Source organism: Vespula pensylvanica, chromosome 3 (genome assembly GCF_014466175.1).
Source record: "Vespula pensylvanica isolate Volc-1 chromosome 3, ASM1446617v1, whole genome shotgun sequence".
NCBI classification, from domain to species: domain Eukaryota; kingdom Metazoa; phylum Arthropoda; class Insecta; order Hymenoptera; family Vespidae; genus Vespula; species Vespula pensylvanica.
Window position 1 is genome coordinate 9,974,504 of NC_057687.1, and position 10,000 is coordinate 9,984,503.

The 10,000-nt window shown below is 35.9% G+C and overlaps 1 long non-coding RNA gene across 2 annotated transcripts in view; it reads right to left on the bottom strand.

Annotated features, from left to right (window-relative positions):
* Positions 1–10,000, bottom strand: part of LOC122627497 — a 47,336-nt gene that overhangs the window by 9,006 nt on the left and 28,330 nt on the right. The window contains exon 2 of one of the 2 annotated variants that reach the window (XR_006326864.1): positions 3,447–3,534. The exons of the other annotated variant lie outside the window; for it this stretch is intronic. This is a non-coding gene — a long non-coding RNA (uncharacterized LOC122627497). The remainder of the gene's footprint in view (positions 1–3,446; positions 3,535–10,000) is intronic. 2 annotated transcript variants of the gene reach the window in all.

Genomic DNA, 10,000 nt, shown 5'->3' on the forward strand with positions numbered 1-10,000 from the left:
TCTCTCTCTCTCTCTCTCTCTCTCTCTCTCTCTCTTTTTCTCTATCTCTATCTCCATCTTTATCTATTTCCGAATCGATCGATAGCTAAGATAAAAATCAAAGATCGAGAAGATCTCACGTTCGGAAGGTAGACGGAAATAAAACAACTCTTTAAATCGTTTTTCCACGGTGCTGCCTCCGAGGGTCGTTTTTACTACTGCGAAGGAAAATCCGAGAGAAAGAAAGAAAGGCCGTTCTCTCTACTTGAGATTTTCTCGTTGCTCGTGATTTGCCACGTAGCGTTAAGTTTCTTCCTTTCCTTCGTGAGCTTCCACCGACCTTCCTTCTTTCTTACAGAGAAAGAGAGAGATAGAGAGAAAGAAAGAGAAGAGGCTTTTATTTCTCTTCTAGTAAAGAGGACCGGAGAAGCTTCGGACGGTTTCTCCTCGAGTTCACCTTGTAATGGCTATCATATGGCCGGTTGATATTTCTTGCGAAGGGTGTGGCTGTTAAACGCGATATGTTCGACGCGTTGACGATCGTTTAAGATCGTTAAAGAATGATAACTATTTTTTTGTTCTTTCTTTCTTTACTTCTTCTTCTTCATCATCATCATCATCTTCTTCTTCTTCTTCTTCTTCTTCTTAACCAAAATTTTAATTTCTCTTTTATAAAGGATATAAACTTCCCTGTTTAATTAATAATTAAAATTCAATTAATTTTACCGATCGTTAAATTATCCTCGAAAATGAAACGTTAACGCGTCGAAATAGTTATATAAAGACTTAATTATCCTCGTTAATTGCGGAATACGGATTTGCCACGAGTGAATAAAATAGTGAGTAATAGTCAAGGACGTTTCGATCCGATAATTTTCCTACCTTTTCGACGAAGTCAAAAGGTCGCATATAGCGTAGTTTAAGCAGCCTAACTAAGTATCCATACAAAAGTGTTTTCTCAGTACTTCGAGAAGCAATTCCTTCGGGAAAGGTGGTAGATGGAGGAAGAAGGAGAAGGGGAATTTTAGAAACTAATGCTAATTTAGTTGCTCGCGTAACACGCGCGTAGCGTATAACTGGCATCGTCACCATACTGGGAAATTCACCTGTCGGTTTCTCGCACGTTATAAGATGGGAACGAAAATCAAATTATGAGACACGACGACGTCTATAACGTTTGAAGACGTTTCACGCCGAATGTTCTATCCACTCGTAATACTGATTAAAACATTTTTACTTTGCTTCGATCGATTACTTATCGTTTTTTTTTTTTTTTTATTTGGACATGTGTACGTATAACGTTCGAGAAATCGAGTGAAAGACGAGATAAAGAAATTATAAAACGAATTGGTCGAACATTATCGTTCGTTTGTAACAACGTTTAAATTTAATAGCTTCGATAGAGATAGACATAGATATAGAGAGGATAAAAGAGAGAGAGAGAGAGAAGGAAGAAAGAAAGAAAGGATCGGAAAGTACATATCGGTCGAAAGGATTCGTTGTAAAGTATATAAGTCGAAATACTCGCGAGAAACGTGTCTCTCTAAATCATGAAACTTCCGTTGAAACTTTCTGTCTGGGTGCAACCTCGAACGGACTTTCTTTCTCTGTGCACATAAGCTTCTAGGATCAAAGGATTAAGAAATAGAAAAGTAAAAGACTGTCGACCATCAAACACCAGGGAAAAGGATCGAGGAAACGAGAAACGGAGAGGGGAGGGGATGGAAAAAAGACAGGAGGAAAAGGAGATAAAAAAAGGGGTGAGGGTGAGAAAGGGGAAAATAAAACAGAGAAAATAGATACTTTTCGCGCGGGTTAATCTTTTTCTTTTATTTTTTTCTCTTTCTTCTCCTTCTCCTTCTCTTTCTTCTTCGTCTTCTTTTTCTTTTTTAACTTTTTGTCACGTTCAACTTGACCACCAACATTTAATAGCGTATACGTTTCAATTGGCTACGTTGGAATGAGAAATAATGTTTTTTCCATGAAAAAGATGGGATGATTATCAAAGCTGAGATAATCGCGATATTAAATACTATACATAGTTCTTTATAATTACTATCGACACAGTAAATACGCCCGCAAACGTACTACTCGCGAGTACTAATGTTATTTATCAAGACTGGGAAAATTGTTATATGTAGATTTGTTTGTAATATTGATCCTGGAAAAATAAGCTTTTGTGTGGGTTCTCTTAATACGAAGGGAAAGAGAGAGAAAGAGAAAGAGAGAGAGAGAGAGAGAGAGGAGAGAGAAAGACAGAAAGAAAAAGAAAGAGAGAGAGAGAGAGAGAGAGAGAATAAATAATTGCCTCGCTAATGCTGCACTCTTGAACTGTAAATAATCTTTTGATAATCACTATAATAGAAAAAATTAAATAAAATAATGAAAGTAAAGAAACACGAAAAAGACCAATAAATAAATAAATAAATATGTACATATGAAAGAAAAAATATTCTTATAACTTTGCCGTGTGTACGGTAAAAAACTGTTTGGAAAAAAAAAATAAAAAATAAAAAGGAAAAAGAGGGAATGGAAAATTCGGTGAAACTGCTAATGGATTATCCAACGAAACGTACGTAAATATTGATTTTACGATTTTTCATATATGAGCGCTATTAAAACTAATATGAAATCTTGCAAATGAAGAACAAAAAAAAAAAAAAGGAAATAGAAAAAAGATAACAAACAAACAAACAAACAGAATTTTCATCCTCTTTTTCTTTTCAATTTTTATTTTACTTCTTTTTTTTTTTTGTTTTATTGCAACGAAATGACATAACATTGGCTCGTAGTAAGAAAATTATTGTAAAATCGGACGTTCGGCTGTTTACATCAAACAGGATATAGGATCCCTTTGATGAAACGGCGAATGAATATTGTATATCCTATAAAGGGAGACAATAATCCTTGGACGAACAACCCCTGCTAGCTCAATATACGTTATGGAAGCTAACATGTCATATATATATATATATATATGAGATATGTCACATATATGTATATATGATATATATACTCCCTTCTTGTTCTCTTTCTCGCAGAAGCACGCTACGCTCTATGTGATATAACATATGTGCATATTAATACAGATGCATAAAGTTCTAACGTAACGCAATGCAACGTAATGCAATGCATTTTGGGTTCAATGACCTAAATATACAAAGTCAAGAAAATATTATTATTTCATCGAAAACCAATTCGAAACATAAATTACGTATCTCGACTAGAACTAATTTTTATTATTCTTTAGACGTCCGATTAAAATCGAATGATTTCAAAGTCTGATATAAGTATAATACCTAGAAGTCAGAAAATTGAGTGAAATGAATAAATGTCTAAGGAGAGTATTTTATTCTTTCGTTGAATTGTTGCCAATGGAAAGATGACAAGTGGTACGGTAAGGTTTCTTCCTAAATGTACCACCCACCATTCTATGACCCAAAGAAATCCCATAAGACCTAACTCACTTCACTTCTCTTCTTTTCTCTTCTCTTCTATTCCATTCTCTTTTCACTTCTTCTCTCTTATTTGACCGTCGCACGTCTTTCATAGTTTCTAGAAGCGAAGAAAATCGAAATTAATAGTGGCACACGATCGAGAAAACGTCATTTTCTCTTTCTTTTCTACTTTCTCCTGTCAATAACTAATAACAGAACTAACTGACACACGGTACTATCGTTAAAAGACGACGAGTATATATTGTCATGGGTATTTCTAGAAAAATTATATTCTTTCGTTAATTCGTTCGAACTTAAACCTTTGTGGTATTAAAACTTGAGAAGATTTTTTTTTTCTACGAATGACGATTCCAAAAATAGCACGGGGAAAATGTCCAATTTGAAATTATCATATTTCCTTTCAAAGTCAAGATATTTTCACATTTCTTTTTTCTCCGTTTATTTATTTATTTACTTTTCGCTTTTATCGTGAAATGTGTTTTAGCTTTATGCGAAGGAAAAAGGAAAAGAGAGAGAGGAGAGAGAGAGAGAGAGAGAAAGAGAAAAAATTATTTTCCATAAATAAAATAAACTTTAATCGTTCGGTAGTATTTAAATTATATATTAAAAATGAAAAATCGACGTATCGGCTCTGAAAGGGATATTAAAAGGATTGAAAATACTTTTCACGATTAGAAATCTTTTCTTCTCTCTTTTCTCCATGTATTTCGTCAGAGACGCATAAATAATCGTCGTATGTTTGACTTAATCTTCGAAACATAAAAAGACAAAGATGAGAAAGAATGAAAGAAAGAAAGAAAGAAAAAATTTAACGAGAAAAAGGAAAAAAGAAAGAAACGATAAAAGGAATAAATCAAAAAAATAAACAATGCACCGAATTAATTCTCGTTGAGAGAGAATTAACGACGACGTTTTAAAGAAATCTGAGGGGTCTCTCTCTCCCTCTCTCCTCTTCGACGTCACTTCCGTGATTTTTCCAAGCTTTCATTCGGTCGACACACAACGGGACGGTGCTGGTACTCACATCTCTCTCGCAGTTAATGGCTGGCAAAGTACGTTTTAGCGTTACCCACTCAAGTGCTCGGCTATGCAGTCCGCGTTAATTATGGTTGTAAGCTGAAATTGCGATCATATCGACGCGCCGGTAACGCTGTTAACTCGCCGCAGTTCTCTCTCTCTCTCTCTCTCTCTCTATATATATATATATATATATATATATATCACTCTCTCTCTCTAACTCTCTCTCTCTCTCTCTCTTTCTATACCGTACGTACGGTGGTTATGTGTTAATTCAACGCTAAAGTCGACTTCGGAACTCGTGCGAATTAACACCAGTAATGATCACGGTACGTTAATTGCTGGGAAAGAAAATTTCGAAAGGACTTAACTATTTGGAAAAAGGAAGAAGGTGATACCAGTTACATTTCCTACAAGATTCTCTAAAATCTACGATCATTCCGACGAGATAACGTTAACTAATCGTAGAAAATGTTCGTACGCTTGTGGAATACGATTATCATCCTTGTAAGAACGTGTCCCAGCTTCCATATTAAACTCAACGATCTCTCTTTCTCTTTCTCGACTGGGGACTCGCGTTTGTTCCTTGGAGTTGGAAAGTTTTGAACGATCGCGTTACGACGAGAAGGTATGTTAGAATGATTCATGTTCTTCGAAAATACCACGATCCGAGAAAAATTGTTACAGCTATATCGGCTTTCTTCAAAAGACAAAAAGGGCAAGAAAAATAACAAATAAATAAATCAATCAATCAATCAATCAAAAGGAAAGATAAATAAAAGAAATAAAAGGGCGAAAAAATATATATACGTATAAAATCGATAAAGAAGAAAATGATAGAAAAAGGGAAGAGAAAAAAGAGGGGAGGAGAAAAAAAAAAAGGAAAAAACCATCCGTCGAAGCTCGTATCCCAAAAGAAGAATCTCTCACAGAGCCGAACTTCGATTCTTTCGGATAATGCACCATCCTTCCGTTTCGTTTTCTTCTTTTTCTTTTTCTTCTTCTTCTTCTTCTATCTTTCTCATTCTTAGTTTACCGCAGCTCTGTCTCTCTCTCTCTCTCTCTCTTTCTCTCTTCGGACAGAACCGCGAAGAACTCTCCTCTTCATTTCCTCCTTTTGCATCTTGGAGCTCGGCTCGTACCTCTTCATCGTCTTCGAACTTTCTCGACGCGGATTTACGACTCCTCGCTGGCGATGTTGTCGCTTAAAACGTCCCTCCTCCCTCCTCCCTCCTCCTCCTCCTCTCCCTCCTTCTCCCTCTCTTCTTCTTTCTCGTTCACCACTACCATCTCTTCCTTTTCCTTCTCTTCTTACTGCTACGATCCTGTATCTTTCCCAGCTAAGGATTAGGTCCCTCGCTTAAGTTACTCTGGACGAATCTAAGAAGAGAGGAAGAAACAGAGAGAAAGAGAGAGAGAGAGAGAGAGAGAGAGAAAATTAGATCGACTGAGAAGACCGGAATAAAATATCACCAATGGCGATAAGAATTTTTTAAACCATGATAAATCTTATCGATCTCAAGTTCATTCGAAATGTACATAATAGTTACGTAAAACATATTGTATCTATAATCGATGCCTCGAATAAATTCGAACGAACTCGTCGAACGATGACTGCTCCGCAAAGTTGGAATGGAAAAGAGGAAAAAGAAGAAGAGAAAAAAGATCGATACAGACAATTACGTTGCGATAATCGTTACAATTACGTACGATATCGTATCGAATCTCAGGTAACAAGGCGAGTAAGTATCTATGTTCGTGTAAAATCTCTACGCCATAGATATAAGTATCTACTCTTCGAAATTCTCGATATGTATGTATATATGTATGTATATCGTTGGTCGACCAGCAACGTGCGATCGTCTACGGGACCATTATTTGTCGTTGCTGAACACGCGAGAACCCTGTTATTTTCTTCCTTTTCCTTTCATAATCTTTTCTTTTTCTCTTCGATCGATCGAGCTCAATGTATCCGATGATAATAAGTCTCACGATATTACGATATTATGCAATCGGTTTATGTACGTTTCGATATCAAAAATAAAAAGAAAAAAAAAAAAAAAAAAAAAAAAAAGAAGAAAGAAGAGATAAAACGAGATATTGGGTTTAGCAAAAGGTAACGAACTATTTATTAATTGTTCTCGTTTATTAACGTAACATCGTTTATGCGTGACCGCGAAAGCAAACTTTTCGATCGAAGAATATGTGTCCATAAATGCTGCCACGCTGCCAATAGCGTGCTCGGTACGTCGAACTAACGCGTTTACCATCAAACACGATAGCAATAATGGTGGTAATAGCGCGTATTATCTACCCCATATAATAACTAATTGCCGTTTCATACCCAACGATGCCAGCAATCTTCTCTTCCCTTCCCTTCCCACTTTGTTGTTGTTGTTGTTGTTATTATTATTGTTGTTGTTATTGTTGTTGTTGCCTCGTGAATCTACGTATAATGCTAATAAAGCAATCAAATATAAACTGTTAACGAAGTCAAATTTTACTAATTTTATCACGCGATAGGAAACAAAAGATAGAAAGAAAGAAAAAGAGAGAGAGAGAGAGTGAGAAAGATCGTAATATTACCTATGTAATCATATTATTTTCATATGACATAAGCATAGAAACATGTTTTCTACTGCTCGTTCGCATATACATACATATATATATATATATACATATAATAGATACATATATATATATATATATATATATATATAAGATGTTAACGGAGGTGTCTCTCGCGTAACGCTATATCAGAAGCGGTGAGATCATGTAATCGTGTAAGTGGAGAAAAGCGGAACACCGTAATGTATCCTCGGAGAAGTTCTATCGAGTGCCGCGAATATACGGTTACTTCGTATATACAGATATATCTTCATGCTATATAAAGAACACAAACACACGCACATACATACACACATATATATATAAACGTGTAAAGAGATAATATATATATATATATTTATGTGTATATATATATATGTGTGTGTGTGTGTGTACCTACTTACATATATGTATGTATATGACTTCGGATATGAGAATAGTCACGGTTTATAGTCTGTCGATCGAAGATGCAATTTGCTCGAATAAATCGAGTCGTTGTAAACGTACGACGAAAATGGTTTATCAAAGTGAACGAAAGAGAGAGAGAGAGAGAGAGAGAGAGAGAGAGAGAGAGAGAGAGAGAAAGAGAGAGAGCCATCATAAACTCGATTTTTTTCATTAAAATATCTCGAATATATATATATATATATATATATATATATATATATATATTACAAAAATAATATTGATGATGTAAAATGTATAAAAACAAGAATCGATCACAGACAACTTTTAACGATGAGACGAGGTCTGTGCATAAGTCTATATATATATACATGTATATATGAGCAAGTGGTTCGAAACTACGGAACGACCGTTCGGAAAAAGGGTTATACTTTGTTCGAAGGGAGCGAAGAAATAAAGGAAAAAAAAAAAAAAAGAAAGAAAAAGAAGAAAAGAACGTCGTGTGCGTCGGCGCATCGTAAAGTTCATTTATTGCAGTAGACTTTCTTCGTAGGCTCGTCGAGTCATTGAACCAACATTTTTTTTTTTTCCTTTTTTCTTCTAAAGTCTATACTTCGTGATATATACATACACACAAACACACACACACACACATATTGCACGTTCATGCGTACATAGATATGTAGTAGCTTCAAGATTCTCTCTCTCTCTCTCTCTCTCTATCTTTCTCTATCTATCTCTATCTCTCATTCTCTTGTATACGCCTACGTCATCCTCAATATAATCCTCCCATGCGCGCGATCCATCCTCCAATGGAAGGCCCAGTGCCGATCGATAACTCGAACGGCCGAACGTTATCGTTCATCGTCTTTAGCGCTACGATTCGTTATCCCACAGTGTCCTCCTATACCTCCGAGAACCGATCCTGATTGTTCGTAGAAGAAACGATTTAGCTTTTGTCAAATAAGGCCGTATCGATGGAGTTCAGAATGTGGCCGAACTTTAAAGTCGATTCTCGCGCGGCCTGGTATTTCCACTTGTCTTAGTTCGAATTTACGGGGAGACCAACCCCCGTTCTGTTTGTTAAAAAAAAAAAAAAAGAAAAGAAAAGTAAAAAAGAAACGATATACGTAATAATTAAATTGAAATTTATTTCTAGACGAATATAATACATTTTTGCTTTTTAATAATATATTTTTGTTTATATATATATATATATATATAAAACATATGTATATATATATATAATACACACACACACAGACACAGAGGAAAAGATCGAGAGAAAATATATGGAATCGTATATATGGACGATTACGATCCACGCCTTTTTAACACGTGCAAACTGTATATTTACACGCTCTGACGTTTTATGTATATTCGTATCGGTCGTTTACAAACCCGATTCGCGTAACATTAAAAGGGCGTTTCGTAATAGCGTTTCGTCGTGAGTACGATGACGGCTATAATTTAACCGCGACGAAAAGCTACCGAGAGGGAAAAGGGCCAATAAAATGCCGTGTCGAGCGGTCGGTCTCACGTAATAAAGGGAACGAAATCAAGAAGAAAACGCTCGCTCGCGTGCGCTCTTGGAACGACCTTCCTACGCGCATAGTTCTAATCGTTAATAGAAGAGAAAAAGGAAAACGAATGACATGTATTTATGTGTGTACATAGATACGTGCATATACGCGCGCACAGCCATTTGTCATAATTACGAGAGAGAAAAAGAGAGAGAATAGATATATACATACGTATATCACAGGATTTGTCGGTCGACCGTTTGATAAATATTATTAGTTAGAACTTGATTTTCTTAAAAATTATCGCATTTCATTTCGGATAGATAAATTCTTTGGTTCGATCCGGTTCAACGAACTCGTTAACAAATTGCTCGAATTTCGATCGAGTTTTCATTGTTATAAAATATATAGAAATCGTTTTAAAAGATAACGAATAAGAGCCGAGAGCGGAAGCGGCTGATAGAGAAAGAGAGATATAAACGGAAGAGTGAACTCACGTATCGGTAACTTCTCGAGCGAGTTATCTTGACAATTCGATGGCCGTAGAAACGAGAGAAACTTGTGCTCGTTGGCTCGAGGCTACCGGTGATGGTATAGTGGTGGTAGTGATAGTGATAGTGATAGTGATAGTGGTAGTGGTAGTGGTAGTGGTAGTGGTAGTGGTAGTGATAGTGATGGTAGTGGTAGTAGTGGTATCGTTGCTTTGCTTCCGATTCGAAGATAAGAGACTCGATGTTACACGCCTTCTTCTTCAACCCAACCGACGACATAAATTACGTTTACGTACGAAACCGCCGTGGGTCGTCGTCGTATCGATATTTTCTTTAACGCAAAGAAGTTGATTCAACTTGATATCTCGTGTCGATATATCTACCGATCGATTTTATATAGAGAGAAAAGATAAGATTCAAAACGTTAGTACATATTTATTTTTACTTTCTCTTTTTCATGTTTTCGCGCGGCGAGCGATAATATCGACGAAACTGATATAAAATAAAAACTTTAATTGAT